At 40.4% G+C, this 22,190-nt stretch overlaps 1 pseudogene; it reads left to right on the forward strand.

Moving 5' to 3' along the window:
• Nucleotides 1–773: 773 nt before the first annotated feature.
• On the forward strand, nt 774–18,455 carry LOC128615109 (zinc finger protein 850-like; annotated as a pseudogene).
• Nucleotides 18,456–22,190: the final 3,735 nt, after the last annotated feature.

The following is a 22,190-nucleotide window of genomic DNA, read 5'->3' on the forward strand; positions in this document are numbered from 1 at the left end:
TTCTTTTTTTTAACCTTAATTTAATCAAAAATGGAACTTTCATATATTCTAGATTCATAACACATAAAGTGAAATATTTCAAGCCTTTTTTTCTTTTAATCTTGATGATTACGGCTTACAGCTCACAGAAATCAAAAATCCAATATCTCAAAATATTAGAATAAAGAGTTTATAATAGAGAAATGTCGACCTGAGAAGACTCTAATCAGATAATTAACTCAAAACACCTAAAAAGGTTTCCTGAGCCTTTAATCCTTCAGTCTGGTTCAGTACACACAACCACAATCAATAAGTTTTGCATTTCAGTATTTCATAATCAGTACATTTTGCATTTCATTTATTTATGTGTTCGTTGTTGTTGTTTTCATGAAGCATCTTAAGAAGCAGGGAAATAAGGTCGATTGTGATACACAGAACGCTACTCAGGCACACAGTAATTAGAATTTTATTTAGTGAACTTATTCATTTTAATGCTGAGTTAGACTGGGACATTTTTAAAATCATGTGATCTGCTGCAAGAAATAAATTATAAACTGCTTAACTTTCAATGGTGGCTTTCTATTGTGATTATTACTCAATCTTTTCCTAGTGAATTCTGAAAAACATTGGTTATGAATTTGGAAAATATGTTAGAATTTCTGCTCTCTGTTATTGCTGTTACTACCTTTAAAAAAGATTTATAGTCTATATTCGATACGCGACGAGAAAGTAAAATTACTGGATGAAAATCTTCGGATAAGATTAAACCTATGTAAGGACATTTAATTTATAAACAAATGAATGAATTGTTAATTTATTCAGTAGTCAGCGTTAATTTGGTCTGCGTGTGGACCAGCAGTGGTTCCGACCGACTAATATGATCCAGTGGACCGGTACCTGTTTGCTAGCTGGGGCTATATTAGCAAAACAGTCTTCTGTTGTTATGGTGATTAGGAGCACTAATACAATGCTCCAGTATGTGTCGCTGTGAGCGTCTAGGTCGCGTTCCGCCACACATTCACAGAAATAGAAGAAGACGTGCGGCAGTTTTGCTGATTGATGAGCTGAGCTCTCCGACTCTATTAATCATCTTTACATTCAAATATTTCTGACAGGGTTTTACCTCCACAGTTCCATCTGATCCGGTGTGGGTGTATTTGAGGAGGTTAACTGCGTTCTGCTGTAAAGATCGAGGTAAATTCATTAAAGTAAGGCTGGTTTAGTAAGGGATAATCCACGGATAGGAGCGCGTTACACGACGTGGAGGTAAAGTCCCCGAGTGTATTAAAAACATGTAACGCACACCTACCTCTGGATTATCCAGATTACAGTTGTTTATAGGCAGCGCATTAATTTAGAACGGTGATTAAACGGACCAGAACTATCTGTGGTGTTTACTGTTTTATACCGCAGCGCTGTTGAATTCTCGATTCTGATTGGCTGACAGACGTTCTGAGGCGTGTAGTTATTTTTCAGTAAATGCACAGCTAAAGTAGATCCAGTCAGGTCTTGACCACTTTACAGTTCCAGATCACTTCGCCAAGTTAACTGAAATAACGGAAAAGTTAGCCTGCTGTTCACCACAGCACACTGAGCAAACAACAAACAAAATGACAGACAACTTAGATTTTCCAGAAATAAGTAAGGAATAATTGATGACAGGCTAAAAACTGGTTTCAACTAAACATCAAGCAAGCAACAGTTAGCAGCTACTGTTCGCCCTGAGTGAGTAATCTCTTTTGCACTTCCGAAATCCCCTCCAGAATGCACAAGTCAGGTTCCAGACAGGAAAGCTCTTATTTAACTCTTAAATTCAGCTTAAAATTAAAACAATGTGATTTACTTTTTGAAAATATTGAACCACTGATATCTTTGTCGTTTTTTCCTGATCCAGGCATGACTGCTGTCCTGTTGCAGGTGTTCTCCTGCTGTCTTGCATATGCTGTGTAAGTTTACCTCCACAAGAATATCAAGAGATCCAACTGGGATGAAATCAGATGAAATTAAATGTGAGGATGTCGAACCCTCAGAGAGCTCCAATCATCACCAAAGCTCATCTGATATTTCCCACATGAACAACTCTCCCAAACCAATTAAACAAGAAATTCACCACTGCTCACTGTGTGGGAAGAGTTTCAGTAAAAAGGGTTATCTCAAACAACACCAGCGGATTCACACAGGAGAGAAGCCGTATTGCTGTTCACAGTGTGGGAAGAGTTTCACACAATTGAATTCTCTCCAGAGACACCAGCGCATTCACACAGGAGATAAACCATATAACTGCTCACAGTGTGGGAAGAGTTTTGCTATCCAGAGTTCTCTTCAGCGACATCAGCGCATTCACACAGGAGAGAAGCCGTATGACTGCTTAGAGTGTGGAAAGAGTTTTACTCAAGAGGACAGTCTCCATAAACATCACCGTGTTCACACAGGAGAAAAGCCATATTACTGTTCACAATGTGGGAAGCGTTTTACACAATTGAGTTCTCTCCATAAACATCAGCGCATTCACACAGGAGAGAAACCGTATCACTGCTTAGAGTGTGGAAAGAGCTTCACTCGATATGACAATCTCCAATTACACCAACGCATTCACAGAGGAGAGAAACCGTATTACTGTTCACACTGTGAGAAGTGTTTTACACAGTGGGGTTCTCTCCGTAAACATCAGCGCATTCACACAGGAGATAAACCATATCACTGCTTACAGTGTGGAAAGAGTTTTACTCAAAAGGACAGTCTCCAATTACACCAACACGTTCACACCGGAGAGAAACCGTATTACTGTTCACACTGTGGGAAGAGTTTTACACAGTGGGGTTCTCTCCGTAAACATCAACGCATTCACACAGGAGATAAACCGTATCACTGCTTAGAGTGTGGAAAGAGTTTCACTCGAGATGACAGTCTACAATTACACCAACGCATTCACACAGGAGAGAAACCGTATCAATGCTTATACTGTGGGAAGAGTTTTATACAGAGATGTCATCTCAAACAACACCTGCGCGTTCACACAGGAGAGAAACCGTATCAGTGCTCTCAATGTGGGAAGAGTTTTTCACAGAGGGGTAATCTCAAACAACACCAGCGCATTCACACAGGAGAAAAACCGCATCACTGCTAACAATGTGGGAGGAGTTTTAGTACAAACAGACATTTTCAGTGACATAAGCACATTGACACACCTGAGAATGAGGACATGCTGTAGTTGTTTTGAGAAAGTGTTTATATCTAATGATGATGCGATAAAAATAAAGTTATCATAAAGATTTTATCTGTTCCTAAATTTTGGAATTCTAAGACAGAATTGTTAAATAATTGCTGAATAATTGTTATACCTTTGGACAACCATGAACTAAAATAAATGGTATACTTTTGTTAATTAAGAAGTCAGGATTTGATATGCGAATATGTGTTAGCACAAGGTCATGTCAATAATATTAAACAATTGTTCTGATTTTTTTAGGAAATGAAAATTAAAAGGGATGTCTGGGATTTTGCCCAAAACTTATTCAACGAACCAGGTCCAGTTAGAACAGTTTTTACATGAAGTCTGTTTTCTTGAACTTATCCAGTGTTCACTGATGGAGACTTGAGTGCAAACTGTTCATGGTAATTGCAGATCTAAAGCTATCATAGCATAACTGTTCATATGAATTGAGATCCAAAACCATCTTCATGGTTGTTAAGTGGTACCACACAGTTAATGTCATCTGGGTTCCTGATCAGAAGGTTAGGCGTTCAAGCCCCAGTACTGCCGGGCTACCACTGTGGCCCTTGAGTAAAGCCATTAACTCTCTCTGCTCCAGGGGTACTGTGAGATATGCGAAGAAAGCATTTCATTGTGCTGTAATGTATAAAATATAGACGACTTCTTCTTCTTAAAAAAAAAACTAGGTAAGTACATTTAATTTATAAATTAATTGTTAATTTATCTTCTTTAGATGTTGTCCCTTGTCTCCTCGTATGTGATCCGTTTATGCTATTATGTGAAGCATTTTGGTCGACGTGTTTTTAAATGTGCTATAGAAATAATAATTGATTAATTGATTGAAATCAGCGTTAATTTGGTCTGCGTGTGGACCAGCAGTGGTTCCGACCGACAAAAATGATCCAGTAGGTAAGTACATTTAATTTATAAATGAATTAATGAATTGTTAATTTATCTTCTTTAGATGTTGTCCCTTGTCTCCTCGTATGTGATCCGTTTATGCTATTATGTGAAGCATTTTGGTCAACGTGTTTTTAAATGTGCTATAGAAATAATAATTGATTAATTGAAGTCAGCGTTAATTTGGTCCGCGTGTGGACCAGCAGTGGTTCCGACCGACAAAAATGATCCAGTGGACGGGTACCTGCTTGCTAGTTGGGGCTATTTTAGCAAAACAGCCTTCTGTTGTTATGGTGATTAGGAGCGCTAATACAATGCTCCAGTAGGTGTCGCTGTGAGCGTCTAGGTCGCGTTCCCCCACACATTCACAGAAATAGAAGAAGACGTGCGGCAGTTTTGCTGATTGATGAGCTGAGCTCTCCGACTCTATTAATCATCTTTACATTCAAATATTTCTGACAGGGTTTTACCTCCACAGTTCCATCTGATCCGGTGTGGGTGTATTTGAGGAGGTTAACTGCGTTCTGCTGTAAAGATCAAGGTAAGTTCATTAAAGTAAGGCTGGTTTAGTAAGGGATAATCTACGGATAGGAGCGCGTTACACACATGGAGGTAAAGAAGTCCCCGCGTGCATTCAAAACATGTAACGCACACCTAGCCCTGGATTATCCAGTTTATACCAGTTATCCCGTTATTTTACAGAAACAATGGAAAGGATTGTAAAGCTCCTTCAAGAAGGAAATCCAACACGGAGTGTGGCAAAAGGTGTTTGTTCCTAGTCAGCTGTGTCTAAAATTTGGTGCAAGTACAGTGCTGTGTGCTATTTGCCCCTATTCTGATTTCTTCTGTTTTTTGTATATCTCCTACTAAATTATAAAAACTGAGATAAAACAAAGACAACTTGAGGAAAGACAAAATGCAGTTTTTCAATAATTGTCGCTATTGGATTTTTATGTTATTGGATAATTGTTATTTATTGAAGCAAAAAAGTTATCCAACACCAACTGGGCTTGTGTGAAAATGTATTTGCCCTCGTAGTTACTAATTTCCCAAATCTATGAAACTGCATTGATAATGGTGTTCAGCTGGACTAGACCCAACAAACCCTGTTCAATCAAATCAACATTTACCTTGAACTTTTTCAACAGCATGAAATTGGTTAAAAAGTCTTACTGAGTAACACTGTGCCAAGGTTGAAAGAAATTCCAGAAATGATGAGGAAGGTGACTGAAATACATCAGTCTGGGAAGGGTTACAAAACTATTTCAAAGGCTCTAGGACTCCAACGTACCACAGTGAGAGCCGTTGTCTCCAAATGGAAAAACTCAGCACTGTAGTGAACCTTCCCAGAAGTGGCTGACCTTCCAAAATTCCTCCAAGAGCACAGCGACTACTCAAGCAAAACAAACTCACAAATCATTAACGAGTGACTCCTGGCAGAAACTGAATATGAATAACTGAATCGGTTTAATCTAGCAATGTGTAAACAGCTCATAGCAACAAGGGAGCGCAGTTACAGCTCCTATCTGACAGCCGATGCTAAAACTGGTTTCAACTAAACATCAAGCAAGCAACAGTTAGCAGCTACTGTTCGCCCTGAGTGAGTAATCTCTTTTGCACTTCCGAAATCCCCTCCAGAATGCACAAGTCAGGTTCCAGACAGGAAAGCTCTTATTTAACTCTTAAATTCAGCTTAAAATTAAAACAATGTGATTTACTTTTTGAAAATATTGAACCACTGATATCTTTGTCGTTTTTTCCTGATCCAGGCATGACTGCTGTCCTGTTGCAGGTGTTCTCCTGCTGTCTTGCATATGCTGTGTAAGTTTACCTCCACAAGAATATCAAGAGATCCAACTGGAATGAAATCAGATGAAATTAAATGTGAGGATGTCGAACCCTCAGAGAACTCCAATCATCACCAAAGCTCATCTGATATTTCCCACATGAACACCTCTCCCAAACCAATTAAACAAGAAATTCACCACTGCTCATTGTGTGGGAAGAGTTTCGGTAAAAAGAGTTATCTCAAACAACACCAACGGATTCACACAGGAGAGAAGCCGTATTGCTGTTCACAGTGTGGGAAGAGTTTCACACAATTGAATTCTCTCCAGAGACACCAGCACATTCACACAGGAAATAAACCATATAACTGCTCACAGTGTGGGAAGAGTTTTACTATCCAGAGTTCTCTCCAGCGACATCGGCGCATTCACACAGGAGAGAAGCCATATCACTGCTTAGAGTGTGGAAAGAGTTTCACTCGAGAGGACAGTCTCCAATTACACCAACACATTCACACAGGAGAGAAGCCATTTTGCTGCTTACAGTGTGGGAAGAGTTTTACACAATCAAGTTCTCTCCATAAACATCAGCGCATTCACACAGGAGATAAACCATATCACTGCTTACAGTGTGGAAAGAGTTTTAATCGAGAGGACAGTCTCCAATTACACCAACGAATTCACACAGGAGAAAAACCGTATTACTGTTCACAGTGTAGAAAGAGTTTTACTTGCCAGAGTCATCTCCAACAACACCTGCGCGTTCACACAGGAGAGAAACCGTATCAGTGCTCACAATGTGGGAAGAGTTTTTCACAGAGGAGTAATCTCAAACAACACCAGCGCATTCACACAGGAAATAAACTGTATCACTGCTAACAATGTGGGAGGAGTTTTAGTACGAGCAGAAATCTTCAGCAACACAAGCACATTGACACACCTGAGAATGAGGACATGCTGTAGTTGTTTTGAGAAAGTGTTTATATCTAATGATGTTAATAAAGTTATCATAAAGATTTTATCTGTTCCTATATTTAGGAATTCTAAGACAGAATTGTTAAATAATTGCTGAATAATTGTTACACCTTTGGACAACCATGAACTAAAATAAATGGTATACTTTGTTATTAAGAAGTCAGGATTTGATATGCTAATGTGTTAGCACAAGGTCATGTCAATAGTAAGCAATTGTTCTGATTTTTTTTTAGGAAATGAAAATTAAAAGGGATGTCTGGGATTTTGCCCAAAACTTATTCAACAAATCAGGTCCAGTTAGAACAGTTTTTGCATGAAGTCTGTTTTCTTGAACTTATCCAGTGTTCACTGATGGAGACTTGAGTGCAAACTGTTCATGGTAATTGCAGATCTAAAGCTATCATAGCATAACTGTTCATATGAATTGAGATCCAAAACCATCTTCATGGTTGTTAAGTGGTACCACACAGTTAATGTCATCTGGGTTCCTGATCAGAAGGTTAGGCGTTCAAGCCCCAGTACTGCCGGGCTACCACTGTGGCCCTTGAGTAAAGCCATTAACTCTCTCTGCTCCAGGGGTACTGTGAGATATGCGAAGAAAGCATTTCATTGTGCTGTAATGTATAAAATATAGACGACTTCTTCTTCTTAAAAAAAAACTAGGTAAGTACATTTAATTTATAAATTAATTGTTAATTTATCTTCTTTAGATGTTGTCCCTTGTCTCCTCGTATGTGATCCGTTTATGCTATTATGTGAAGCATTTTGGTCGACGTGTTTTTAAATGTGCTATAGAAATAATAATTGATTAATTGATTGAAATCAGCGTTAATTTGGTCTGCGTGTGGACCAGCAGTGGTTCCGACCGATTAATATGATCCAGTGGACCGGTACCTGCTTGCTGTTTGGGGCCATATTAGCAAAACAGCCTTCTGTTGTTATGGTGATTAGGAGCACTAATACAATGCTCCAGTAGGTGTCACTGTGAGCGTCTGGGTCACGTTCCGCCACACATTCACAGAAATAGAAGAAGACGTGCTGCACTTTTGCTGATTGATGATCTGAGCTCTCCGACTCTACTAATCATCTTTACATTCAAATATTTCGGACAGGGTTTTACCTCCACAGTTCTATCTGATCCGTTGTGGGTGTATTTGAGGAGGTAAACTGCGTTCTGCTGTAAAGATCAAGGTAAGTTCATTAAAGTAAGGCTGGTTTAGTAAGGGAAAATCCACGGATAGGAGTGCGTTACACACGTGGAGGTAAAGAAGTCCCCGAGTGTATTCAAAACAAGTAACGCACACCTAGCTCTGGATTATCCCGTTTATACCAGTTATCCCGTTATTTTCCAGATCAAATAGAGGAGAAAATGATGGAATCACATTGTAATTTGCATTTCTAAAACAAATTCCAGCACTAAAAGTAGTCTAAAGTCTGAAAATGCCAATGAGTCTGCAGTTAAAAGAGAGCACTTACAGGCCTGAACCTTGGACTTTTTGAAAGGAAACATGGCCTCAACAAGAGAGTTGTCTATGGAAACAATGGAAAGGATTTAAAAACTCCTTCAAGAAGTTAATCCAACACATAAGACGTTCAGTCCGTAAACTGAATCTCAACTGAAAGTCAAAGATCCAAAGCACAGGAGTAAGTCCTAGTCCTAGAAGTAAGTGAAAGACTGATAGGTGTTGGATAACTTTTTCTTTCAGTAAAATAAATAAATAAAAACTGTGTTGTGTGTTTACTCAGATTGCCTTTGTTTTATGTTGTATTTTGTTTGAAGATCTAAAACTATTTATTGTGAAAGATGTGGGAAAAACAGAAGAAATTAGGATGGGGCAAATACTTTTTCACAGCACTGTATAAACAAAATGGGAAACTTATAAAAGGAAAACATATGGGTAGACCAAGGAAGACTGCAAATGTCAGGATAGAAAACTCAAAGCAATATGCCTTGAAAATAGAAAATGCACAACAAAACAAATGAAAAACAAATGGGGGAAACAGGAGTCAGTGTTTGTGATGGAACTGTAAGAAATCGTCTGAATTAAATGGGATTTACATATAGAAAAACCCAACAAAAACTGGCACTACCACCTAAACAGAAGAAAACACAGTTCCAGTGGTCTAAAGAGAATGATTGGATGAAAGTGATGTTCAGTGATGAATCACAAATCTGTGTTGGACAAGGAGATGATGCTGGAACTTTTGTCTGGTGCCATTCTAATGAAACATGTGAGATTGGGTTTCATGTCAGGTAAAGGACCAGGGGAGACCTCACCAGTCAGTGCACAGGTGTACACTGAAATCTTGATCATTTTTCTCATTGCAGTGATAGAAAATAGGTTTAGTGATGAAGTCATTTTTCACCTCAAAGAATTCAGGCCGTCATAAAAGCCTGAGCAGGAGCAACAAAGTACTAATTGTCTTTCTTTTTTTTTTTTGATGAAGTGTAGAGCAAGGAAGAAAGTGCTACTTAGCGGTGTGAATGGTGTGATGTCGGTGTCCTTGCTCGGTGGACTCACACAGGTAGACTCACAGGTTACAAGCTCGGCCTTCACACAACAAGGGCTTCACACGAGGGCTGACGCTTCCGCTGATGCGTTTTCCTAATTCTAAAGTACTGTGGTGGGAGCGCTTCACAGCTGAGCATGCCTCTTTAATTACCACAGTAAACTCGAATCATTAGCGAGTGACTCCTGGCAGAAACTGAATATGAATAACTGAATCGGTTTAATCTAGCAACGTGTAAACAGCTCATAGCAACAAGGGAGCGCAGTTACAGCTCCTATCTGACAGCCGATGCTAAAACTGGTTTCAACTAAACATCAAGCAAGCAACAGTTAGCAGCTACTGTTTGCCCTGAGTGACTAATCTCTTTTGCACTTCCAAAATCCCCTCCAGAATGCACAAGTCAGGTTCCAGACAGGAAAGCTCTTATTTAACTCTTAAATTCAGCTTAAAATTAAAGCAATGTGATTTACTTTTTGAAAATATTGAACCACTGACATCTTTGTCTTTTTTTCCTGATCCAGGCATGACTGCTGTCCTGTTGGAGGTGTTCTCCTGCTGTCTTGCATATGCTGTGTAAGTTTACTTCCACAAGAATATCAGGAGATCCAACTGGGATGAAATCAGATGAAATTAAATGTGAGGACGTCGAACCCTCAGAGAGCTCCAATCATCGCCAAAGCTCATCTGATATTTCCCACATGAACACCTCTCCCAAACCAATTAAGCAAGAAATTCACCACTGCTCATTGTGTGGGAAGAGTTTCAGTAAAAAGGATTATCTCCATAACCATCAGCGCATTCACACAGGAGAGAAACCGTATCACTGCTCAGAGTGTGGGAAGAGTTTCTATAGAAAGGCTTCTCTCCATAACCATCTGCGCATTCACACCGGAGAGAAACCGTATCACTGCTTAGAGTGTGGAAAGAGTTTTAATCGAGCGGACACACTCCAACGACACCAGCGCATTCACACAGGAGCAAAACCGTATTACTGTTCACAATGTGGGAAGAGTTTTAACACCCACGGTCAGCTCCAACAACACCTGCGCATTCACACAGGAGCGAAACCGTATCACTGCTCATACTGTGGGAAGAGTTTTACACAGATGAGTATTCTCAAACGACACCAGCGCATTCACACAGGAGAGAAACCGTATCAATGCTCACAGTGTGGGAAGAGTTTTGTACAGTTGATTAATCTCCAACGACACCAACGCATTCACACAGGAAATAAACCGTATCACTGTTCAGAGTGTGGGAAGAGTTTTAATCGAGAGGACAGTCTCCATAACCATCAGCGCGTTCACACAGGAGAGAAACCGTATTACTGTTCTCAATGTGGGAGGAGTTTTAAACAGTTGAGTTCTCTCCATAAACACCAGCGCATTCACACAGGAGAGAAACCGTATCACTGCTAACAATGTGGGAGGAGTTTTAGTACAAACAGAAATTTTCTGTGACACAAGACACACCTGAGAATGAGAACATGCTGCAGTTCTTGAGAAAGTGTTTATCGCATCATCATTAGATATAAAGTTATCATAAAGATGTTATCTGTTCTTAAATTTTGGAAATCTAAGACAGAATTGTTAAATAACTGCTGAATAATTGTTACACCTTTGGATAACCATGAACTAAAATAAATGTTGTTAAGTGGTACCACACTCAGTAATCTCAATGATCTTCAGGCGGTCCATACGGGACCATCCTCAGCAGCAGTGAGTGATTTCCAAATGATGAGATTAAATCCTTTGATCTGCTGCTGCAAGAAATAAATGATAAAATGCTTACCTTTCAGTGTTGGTTTTCTACTGTGATTATTACTTAATCTTCTCCTAGTGAATTTTGTAAAACTTTGGTTATGAATGTGAAAAATACGGTAGATTTTCTACTCCCTGATATTGTTATTGCATTTAAAACGAATTGTATATTTGATATGCAATGATAAAGTTAAGTAAAAAAAAATGTGAATGAGATTAAAACTATGATGGTGGGGTGTCTTAACAGTTAATGTCATCTGGGTTCCTGATCAGAAGGTTGGGGGTTCAAGCCCCAGTACTGCCGAGCTACCACTGTGACCCTTCACTGTAGACCCTAATGATGTCTTTACTTAAACAATCAAGTAATCTTGACTAAACATTACTTAACATTTTGCATTTTGGGCTCATAACTCAAAAATATGTTAGTTTAACTTATTTACCTACAAAATACACAAACTTAAGATTTCAAGTGTTCTGAACTCAAAATCATGATTCACTAAAATAGCTCGCCCTGGTCTTCCTTTGATGTGATTGGCCATGCAAGGAGTTCTGCCTGCCAACAAGAGAATTAATGAACTGATTAGTAGATAATTACAAAAGGCGGTCCTCTTCGTCTCGTATGTTGGTTGCTGCTGAGACCGGTTTCAGTGACGTTCAAGAAGGGAGTTTTTCATTATGTTGCATTTTAAGTAAGTAAACTTTTCATGTTGATATAAACTTATTTTGTGTGATTTTTAATAGTGAAATATGTTTGTTAAATTCCTAATGGTACATTTATAATAAAGGATAATGCAGCCATAATTAGGGCCCGAGCTGGCCCGAAGCCCTATTGGATCTGCTCCGTTCATTATTATCATTATTATTATTATTATTTTCCGAAATGAATCTCATTTTAGAAGGCTTAAACCAGGGGTGTCCAATCTGATCCGGAAAGGGCCGGTGTGGGTGCAGGTTTTCATTCCAACCACGCAGGACCCACACCTGATTCCACCTGTTTTAATCAGTTGATCTTGGCTTTCAATAGACTCAGGTGTGGCTTCTGCTTGGTTGGAATGAAAACCTGCACCCACACCGACCCTTTCGGGATAAGATTGGACACCCCTGGCTTAAGCATACCCGAAAACTCACGAAACTTTGCAGATGCGTCAGAACTGGTGAAAATTTACATCTGATAGGGGTTCCAGAATGGAGTGTGGCAAAATGGCTCGATAGCGCCACCTACAGAACTTCACAGATGTGCGCCTCGCGCTACGTTTCACCTACATGTACGAAATTCAGTAAACATGTCAAACGTGCCAATACGTACAAAAACTTCTCTTAAACCCATGCCCTAAAGTCAACAGGAAGGCAGCATTTAGATTTTTCTTAGCGCCACATGCTGGCAACAGGAAGTGACATGTTTTACACTAACTCAGACATAATGTTCAATCTTCACCAAACTTCACATCTTTGATACGAATTCTGCCCTGAAGACATCTACATACCATTATTCATTCATTATACCGCCACCTGCTGGCAACAGGAATTGACATGTTTTACACTAATGTATTCCTAGCAACATATAAAAGTATGCCAGCAAATTCTAAACATGGAAGCAACATGCTAGAAACATGTTAGAACATTCTAGCAACACTTAGCTAAGTGGTAAAGCGTGCTATTACTGCTATTAAACAGGAAGTTGTTATAACTCAAGCATACAATGTTCAATCGAATAATGGCCTGAGGACATCTACATGCCAATGTTCAGTTATATTCATAGCGCCACCTGCTGGCAACAAGAACTGACATGTTTTACAATAACTCAGACATACTGTTGTGCTTTCGACTTGGCTTATAAGTGTCCGTAGAGGCGTGAAAAGAATCACACAACAAAGATAATCCGTTGCAGGAACTTTACTTACTTATTAATAGCACAAACTTACAACAACGACAAACTTACAACATATATATATATATAATATGTTCTGCACTTACACCTTTACTCTGCACACTTTGCTTCTTCTGGAACTCAATTAAAAGATCTTGTACGGTAGCACTACTTGTATTGTTCTCTGCTTGATATATCGCTTATCCTCATTTGTAAGTGGATAAAAGCGTTTGGATAAAAGCGTCTGCTAAATGAATAAATGTACATGTATATGATCCGTTTATGCTATTATGTGAAGCACTTTGGTCAACATGTGTTGTTTTTAAATGTGCTATAGAAATAAAAATTGATTGATTGATTGAAATCAGCGTTAATTTGGTCTGCGTGTGGACCAGCAGTGGTTCCGACCGACTAATATGATCCAGTGGATCGGTACCTGCTTGCTAGCTGGGGCTATATTAGCAAAACAGCCTTCTGTTGTTATGGTGATTAGGAGCGCTAATACAATGCTCCAGTAGGTGTCGCTGTGAGCGTCTAGGTCGCGTTCCGCCACACTTTCACAGAAATAGAAGAAGACGTGCGGCAGTTTTGCTGATTGATGAGTTGAGCTCTCCGACTCTACTAATCATCTTTACATTCAAATATTTCTGACAGGGTTTTACCTCCACAGTTCCATCTGATCCGTTGTGGGTGTATTTGAGGAGGTTAACTGCGTTCTACTGTAAAGATCAAGGTAAGTTCATTAAAGTAAGGCTGGTTTAGTAAGGGAAAATCCACGGATAGGAGCGCGTTACACACATGGAGGTAAAGAAGTCCCCGAGTGTATTCAAAACAAGTAACGCACACCTAGCTCTGGATTGTCCCGTTTATACCAGTTTTCCCGTTATTTTCCAGATCAAATAGAGGAGAAAATGATGGAGTCACATTGTAATTTGCATTTCTAAAACAAATACCAGCACTAAAAGTAGTCTAAAGTCTAAAAATGCCAATGAGTCTGCAGTTAAAAGAGAGCGCTTACAGGCCTGAACCTTGGACTTTTTGAAAGGAAACATGGCCTCAACAAGAGAGTCGTCTATTGAAACAATGGAAAGGATTTAAAAACTCGTTCAAGAAGGAAATCCAACACATAAGACGTTCAGTCCGTGAACTGAAACTCAACTGAAAGTCAAAGATCCAAAGCACAGGAGTAAGTCCTAGTCCTAGAAGTAAGTGAAAGACTGATAGGTGTTGGATAACTTTTTCTTTCAGTAAAATAAATAAATAAAAACTGTATTGTGTGTTTACTCAGATTACCTTTGTTTTATGTTGTATTTTGTTTGAAGATCTAAAACTATTTATTGTGAGAGATGCAGAAAAACAGAAGAAATTAGGATGGGGCAAATACTTTTTCACAGCACTGTATAAACAAAATGGGGAACTTATAAAAGGAAAACATACGGGTAGACCAAGGAAGACTGCAAATGTCAGGATAGAAAACTCAAAGCAATAGGCCTTGAAAATAGAAAATGCACAACAAAACAAATGGAAAAACAAATGGGGGAAACAGGAGTCAGTGTTTGTAATGGGACTGTAAGAAATCGTCTGAATTAAATGGGATTTACATATAGAAAAGCCAAAAAAAAACCCGGCACTACCACCTAAACAGAAGAAAACACAGTTCCAGTGGTCTAAAGAGAATGATTGGGTGAAAGTGATGTTCAATGCTGGAACTTTTGTCTGGTGCCGTTCTAATGAAACATGTGAGATTGGGTTTCATGTCAGGTAAAGGACCAGGGGAGACCTCACCAGTCAGTGCACAGGTGTACACTGAAATCTTGATCATTTTTCTCATTGCAGTGATAGAAAATAGGTTTAGTGATGAAGTCATTTTTCACCTCAAAGAATTCAGGCCGTCATAAAAGCCTGAGCAGGAGCGACAAAGTACGAATTGTCTTTTTTTTTTGATGAAGTGTAGAGAGAGGAAGAAAGTGCTACTTAGCGGTGTGGATGGTGTGATGTCGGTGTCCTTGCTTGGTGGACTCACACAGGTAGACTCACAGGTCACAAGCTCGGCCTTCACACAACAAGGGCTTCACACGAGGGCTGACACTTCCGCTGATGCATTTTCCCAATTCTAAAGTACTGTGGTGGGAGCGCTTCACAGCTGAGCATGCCTCTTTAATTACCAAAACAAACTCACAAATCATTAACGAGTGACTCCTGGCAGAAACTGAATATGAATAACTGAATCGGTTTAATCTAGCAACGTGTAAACAGCTCATAGCAACAAGGGAGCGCAGTTACAGCTCCTATCTGACAGCCGATGCTAAAACTGGTTTCAACTAAACATCAAGCAAGCAACAGTTAGCAGCTACTGTTCGCCCTGAGTGACTAATCTCTTTTGCACTTCTGAAATCCCCTCCAGAATGCACAAGTCAGGGTCCAGACAGGAAAGCTCTTATTTAACTCTTAAATTCAGCTTAAAATTAAAGCAATGTGACTTACTTTTTGAAAATATTGAACCACTGACATCTTTGTCTTTTTTCCTGATCCAGGCATGACTGCTGTCCTGTTGCAGGTGTTCTGCTGTCTTGCATATGCAGTGTAAGTTTACCTCCACAAGAATATCAAGAGATCCAACTGGGATGAAATCAGATGAAATTAAATGTGAGGATGTCGAACCCTCAGAGAGCTCAAATCATCACCAAAGCTCATTTGATATTTCCCACATGAACACCTCTCCCAAACCAATTAAACAAGAAATTCACCACTGCTCATTGTGTGGGAAGAGTTTCAGTAAAAAGGATTATCTCCATAACCATCAGCGCATTCACACAGGAGAGAAACCGTATCACTGCTCACAGTGTGGGAAAAGTTTCTATAGAAAGGCTTCTCTCCATAACCATCTGCGCATTCACACCGGAGAGAAACCGTATCACTGCTTAGTGTGTGGAAAGAGTTTTAATCGAGCGGACACACTCCAACGACACCAGCGTATTCACACAGGAGCAAAACCGTATTACTGTTCACAATGTGGGAAGAGTTTTAACACCCACGGTCAGCTCCAACAACACCTGCGCATTCACACAGGAGCGAAACCGTATCAGTGCTCACAGTGTGGGAAGAGTTTTATACAGATGAGTATTCTCAAACGACACCAGCGCATTCACACAGGAGAGAAACCGTATCAATGCTCACAGTGTGGGAAGAGTTTTGTACAATTGATTAATCTCCAACGACACCAGCGCATTCACACAGGAAATAAACCGTATCACTGTTCAGAGTGTGGGAAGAGTTTTACACAGATGAGTATTCTCCAACGACACCAGCTCATTCACACAGGAAATAAACCGTATTACTGTTCAGAGTGTGGGAAGAGTTTTAATCGAGAGGACAGTCTCCATAAACATCAGCGCATTCACACAGGAGAGAAACCGCATCACTGCTAACAATGTGCGAGGAGTTTTAGGACAAACAGAAATTTTCTGGGACACAAGCACATTGACACACCTGAGAACGAGGACATGATGCGATAAACACTTTCTCAAAAGAACTGCAGCATCATTAGATATAAAGTTATCATAAAGATGTTATCTGTTCTTAAATTTTGGACAGCCATGAACTAAAATAAATGTTGTTAAGTGGTACCAAACTCAGTAATCTCAATATGATCTTCAGGCGGTCCATACGGGACCATCCTCAGCAGCAGTGAGTGATTTCCAAATGATGAGATTAAATCCTTTGATCTGCTGCTGCAAGAAATAAATGATAAAATGCTTACCTTTCAGTGTTGGTTTTCTACTGTGATTATTACTTAATCTTCTCCTAGTGAATTTTGTAAAACTTTGGTTATGAATGTGAAAAATACGGTAGATTTTCTACTCCCTGATATTGTTATTGCATTTAAAACAAATTGTATATTTGATATGCAATGATAAAGTTAAGTAAAAAAAATGTGAATGAGATTAAAACTATGATGGTGGGGTGTCTTAACAGTTAATGTCATCTGGGTTCCTGATCAGCAGGTTGGGGGTTCAAGCCCCAGTACTGCCAAGCTACCACTGTGACCCTTCACTGTAGACCCTAATGATGTCTTTACTTAAACAATCAAGTAATCTTGACTAAACATTATTAACATTTTGCATTTTGGACTCATAACCAATGTTGTGTTTCAATTCAATTCAATTCAATTCAATTTTATTTGTATAGCGCTTTTTACAATAGACATTGTCTCAAAGCAGCTTTACAGAAATATCAACATGGTATACAGATATTAAAGGTGCGAATTTATCCCAACTGAGCAAGCCACTGAGTGGCAACAATGTTTCAATGTTGGATAATACTTGTTTCACCTGATGGGCCGTGTGCAACACCAAAGGATGTGACAAAACCAATCGTTCTGCATCTGCTACCAACAGAGCACTCCCAGCCGCTGCACACACTGCATGTTTTGTAGCGGGCAGCTGAGAAGTCATCACAACCCCAATATCCGGTCGTCCGACAGCCTTCTCTGTCCTTTTGATAAGAGAAAACCCAAATATTTGACTTCTGTTTTACATAGTCGCAATTTTGTATGTGAAACCTTGAATCCTTTGTGAGCCAGATGTTCTACCAGTCTCAAGGTTGCAGTCCAGCAGCTTCTGACTCAGCAGTGATAAGGAGATCGTCCTGTATTGTAGTACACGGGCGTTGTCATGGAGATCTTGCAAGGAGTCTCATCACACGAGAAAACACGGGGTCAACGTAGCCCTGTGGCAGGCGTGTCCAGGTCAGCTGGCGTCCCCTATGTGTGAATGCGAATAGTGGCTGAAGACTGAAAAGGCAGAACACAAATCCACCACGTTAAACCATGCATGTTGTGAAAGTATTAATGTAATAATAGAAGACACATCAGGACAATAGGAGAAATCAGTATTACAACTTGATCCGCCTGAGGTCTTGTGTAAATCGCCACGTGCCATCAGGCATGGGAACAGGATTAACAGGCGTGTTATACAGGCCTACACAGGGCTTCAAAACGCCTTGCTGTAACAGAGAATTAACAATAACATCTTTCACAGGTTTTCGATTCAGATAAGGGTTATTGTTTTACATACACAAGATGAGAATGTTTTGATTTAGCCTGATAAGGAACACACTACACATGTCCAAACCTCGTCCTTGTGGTCTGCCCACAGAGAGTTAGGCAGAGTCTGTAACCTTGAGTCCTTGTGAGAGAACAGAGAAAGTGAGACACATTGAACAGCTGATTTAGGAGATTTAGGATGATTTACTGCCGTTTCCACAAGCAGAGGTGTAGAAATTTAGAGCCTGAGAATGCAAGTGTGAGATGCAGTTTGCTCATTAAGTCGCTTAAGGACACTCCGGCATATTTACGAATTCATGCATGAAAATTAATTCATGATTCAAACGTTAAAATAATTTTTACTCATATTCATAACAGTCCCTGAATATTATATACAATGGCAATAATAAGAAAGAGCTGTTTTTAATCAACTCTCAAATTTTCTCACACAGAACAGCCTCCTGGACACCAAGCAGTCTGGCTTCAAGAGCAACCACTCCACGGAGACTGCTCTGCTTTCCGTCACTGAAGCCTTACGACTAGCAAGAGCAACCTCTAGATCATCTGTCCTCATCCTACTTGACCTCTCTGCTGCTTTCGACACTGTGAACCATCAGATCCTTCTGTCAACTCTCTCCAGCCTGGGCATCACTGGAACGGTTCTGCGCTGGGTGGAATCCCATCTCTCTGACAGATCCTTCAAGGTATCATGGAGGGGAGGTATTTCTGAAACTCAGCAACTCACAACTGGCGTTCCACAGGGGTCAGTTCTGGGTCCACTCCTCTTTTCTATCTACACTACATCTCTAGGGCAGGTGATTGAGTCTCATGGCTTCTCATATCATTGCTATGCTGATGACACCCAGCTCCATTTGTCCTTCCAGCCTGACGATCCATCCGTCTCTGCACGCATCTCTGCTTGCCTTTCGGACATCTCGGTCTGGATGAAGGAAAACCATCTTAAGCTTAACCTGGCAAAATCTGAGCTTCTCGTGATCCCGGCCTGTCCCTCAATCAACCACAACCTCACTGTACAGCTCGGCTCACTCACACTCATGCCAACCAGGACGGCCAGGAACCTTGGGGTGATTCTTGATGACGGCTTGAACTTTACAGACCATATCTCAGCAACTGCAAGGTCCTGTAGGTTCATCCTTTACAACATCAAGAAAATCCGACCCTATATCACCAAACAGGCTACACAGATACTAGTCCAGGCTCTTGTTATCTCTAAACTGGACTACTGCAACTCACTGCTTTCAGGCCTCCCAGCCAGCTCCATCAAACCCCTTGAGATGATTCGTCTTCAACCAGTCCAAGAGAACCCATGTCACACCCCTCTTCATCTCCCTCCACTGGCTTCCTGTAGCTGCCCGCATCAAGTTCAAGGCGTTGATGCTCACCTACAAGACCTTGTCAGGAACAGCACCCTCCGACCTCAACTCTCTCCTGAAGGCCTACGTTCCCTCTCGCAATCTGCGATCGATTAGCGACCGACGTTTAGCAGTTCCAACTCAGCGTGGCGCAAGGTCCCTTTCCAGAACCTTCAAACTAACTGTTCCTCAGTGGTGGAATGCACTTCCAATCTCAATCCGGACCGCAGAATCTCTCACCATCTTCAAAAAACAGCTAAAGACCCACCTCTTCCATGAACACCTAACCAACTCATAATAAAAATAAATAAATAAATAAATAAAAATGCACTTACACCTCTACTCTGCACTTTGCTTCTTCTGGAATTCAATTAATAGATCTTGTATGGTAGCACTTCTTGTATTGTTCTCTGCTTGATATATCGCTTTGCTTGTATCTTTCTCATTTGTAAGTCGCTTTGGATAAAAGCGTCTGCTAAGTGAATAAATGTAATGTAAATGTAAATGTCTTTCGTTTGCGTTAAAATGACGTAACTACTACAGTTAATGTGCCCTTCTGCTCCCCCGACCAGTTGGTACGGTCTGTTAAGGAGCTGTTCGTCATCCTTCAGCGCGCCGTTCTGTCCGCGAGAGCAGCAACAGAGCACACACGTCTCTCCCTCTCTCGCGCGCGCTCTCTCCCTCGCTCTGTGTTTAGATTAACGTCATCATGGAATTCAAAACACTTTCATTCAGTTTCCAAACAAGGAAACACACAGAATTAAAATTAAAAGAATTCAAAGGTATGATCAGCACACTGGGTCACAAGAGCTCTGTGGGCATCCCTATTGATTGTGGTAATAATAATCCTGCTGTACAGGAGGTGGTGGTGGAAACGTATCTGATTGATGGTTTGGTTGGGACCTCGCCATCCCTGCAGCAGCGGGGACGGGAAGTGGTCCATACATATGAGGAGCGGGCTGATATTGACCAGGCTGATAATATGGGACAGATTGTGCAGGAAAATACTGCAGGCCACCTCTTACCATAAAACCACGACCACGGCCACCTTGACCTCTCCCTTGCGGCTAATCTCGTTTTTTAGCACGACAGTCATGAGCCCAGTGGCCAGGTTTCTTACTATAATGACATGATGTGCCTAAACGATAATCAGGACCGGTCAATTGGAGATATGCACGACAGGACAGCGCTCGCGCTGGGTGTGTGGGGGGTTTAGCATGAGATTTACGAGGTACTTGTGGAGCGGACAAAAATGTGGGTTTTTCCCTCGTAGTCGTGGCATACGAAGGCGGAACTTTAGTTCTACATGGTGGTGCGCGAGGTGTATCATTCACATGATTCACATAATGTTTATTCCATAAGGTGAGTAGGCGAAGCCATTCCATATAACATTTTGACATATATTCATAATCCCAATCCGGATCACTTTCCCTGTCATAAATCATTCGTTTGATCTGAGCAAATACACGCGGCTCAAAGGAACCACGGAGTGAAATGATTTGGAGCTGCGGCGAGCATGCCTCTGACCAGCCATGTAAGCAATCTAAATATGGAACCGTATATAATCCGCCTAACACGGCTTCTATCCAGTCTCGGGGTGTCATTCCAGGAGACTGGGGAGCCGTGGTGGACGGAGACCCTCCCATACTTGGAAAACAACACGCACAGTAACACAATAATACTAAACAATACTAATACAACACTCTTAGGCTAACCACACAGACAGTCTTGCAAATTCTACGTAATATACTACAGTTTATAAACACAATTATTAGGCAGGCATGACGTTACAGCGGATCATAGACCAGAGTACAGATTATCGACAGACTGAGATAATCACTCAGTTATAATTATAAATTATTCCACAACGGGTTCGGGATACACCGCACCAGGGAAGACAGAAAAACACTTACCCTGGTCCGGAGTATCTCACTTCTGACACCAAATTGTTAGATGTCCATGTATCCCAGGAATCTCAGATTATGTCTTCCAGACCTCCGTCAGCCCTTTACAGCCTTTTATTTCACTTAACTCTTAGTTCTGTGCTGCTATGAGCTAGAAAGTGTGATTTACCACAGAGAGTTCAGGCGCGCCTGGAGGAGTCTAAATGAACACACACTGACACATGCTATTCACAGAGACTTCCCGTGTATTTCGTCTAGAGCAGGAGTTTTTATACACGTTGATAACAGCATTGCGTAGAAGGCGGGTTTCTACTTATGCAGGTGCTAGACAGATTTAGACAAAACACACAGCACACTACGAAAATAAGTCTCTTCAAGATATAGAAAATACATGTCTCAGCTATAATAAAGATGGCAGTTGATCAGCTTATTCAAAGAGGTAATTAAATGAATACATTCATCATAGGTATTTGATAGCACAGAGACACACAAACAGAAACTATAACCCAGTATTCCCCGTATCTAAGGTGTCTTAATAGCAGTTCATAATATAAAGAGTACATGATATAAGAGAATTTCCTTTCAGTGCTTTTAATAGTACACATTGTTTCAAATCAGCTTTACAAAGTCATGTTGTTATGTCTATAATGCATTTAAGCTGTATAGGATTTTAGGGGTGTACAAAATTTGAAAACATGCTGCTGATCAGTGGCCAAAGGCTGGGAGTAGCTTATAATATTTTACTAATTTATCTATTTATCAGTGAAGCATTTTTTTACATTTATTTTTATTTTAATAGCCATGTTTAATCTAGATTTTCTCAAAAGAACAATTGTGAACATACGTGTTCCCCACATATTATTGTAGCCTAAAGTT

Source organism: Ictalurus furcatus, chromosome 11 (assembly GCF_023375685.1).
Source record: "Ictalurus furcatus strain D&B chromosome 11, Billie_1.0, whole genome shotgun sequence".
Classification (NCBI taxonomy): Eukaryota; Metazoa; Chordata; class Actinopteri; order Siluriformes; family Ictaluridae; genus Ictalurus; species Ictalurus furcatus.